We start from the raw sequence: 865 nt of genomic DNA, 5'->3' as shown, positions 1-865 counted from the left end.
TATACATTCTTTTCAAGTGTGCATGGAACCTTCTCTAGAATAGACCATGCCTTAGGATATAAATCTAATTTACACAAAATCACAAATATAAGGAATAATAGAAGCACCCTATCAGATCATTATGTATCAGAGTTCAAAATTGACTGTAAAAAGAAACTGTGGAGAAAATTCTGGACAAAAACACCTGGAGATTAAACAACATGCTACTCAACAACAGTTGGATTAAAGAGGAAATCAAGGAAGAAATAAAAAGTTTCCTTGAGATGAATGACAATGAAGAAACAAATTGTCAAAATCTGTGGGATACAGCAAAAGCAGTAAGTAATTAGGGAGAAACTCATAGCAATACAGGTCTACTTCAGGAAAGAGGAAAATGACAAAAATAAACAGTCTACAAGGGCACCTTAAGGATCTGGAAAATCAGCAGCAAAGGAATCCAAATACAGTCAGAAGAAGAGAAATAATAAAAACTGGAGCAGAAATAAACAACATAGATACAAAGAAAACAATACAAAAAATTAATGAGACCAGGAGTTGGTTTTTTCGAAAGAATAAACAAGATAGACAAACCGCTAGCAAGACTCACCAAAAAAAAGGGGGGAACACCCAAGTAAATAGGGTAAAAAATGAAAGGGGAGAAATTACAACAGAACCCCAAGAAATCCAAGCCATCATGAGGGAGTATTATGAACAACTGTATTTAGGCTAGAGAACCCTGAAGAAACCAACAAATTTCTGGAAAAATATCACCTTCTGAGACTCGATAAGGAGGATGTTGAAAGCCTAAACAGTTCAATCACATCTAAGGAAATTGAGAGAGTAATTAAAAACAAAAAAAAAACAAACAAACAAAAAAAAAAACTTC

The sequence above is a fragment of the Suncus etruscus genome, chromosome X (assembly GCF_024139225.1).
Source record: "Suncus etruscus isolate mSunEtr1 chromosome X, mSunEtr1.pri.cur, whole genome shotgun sequence".
NCBI lineage: Eukaryota > Metazoa > Chordata > Mammalia > Eulipotyphla > Soricidae > Suncus > Suncus etruscus.
The sequence above is the reverse complement of the archived record's forward strand: the minus strand, read 5'-3'. Positions refer to the sequence as shown.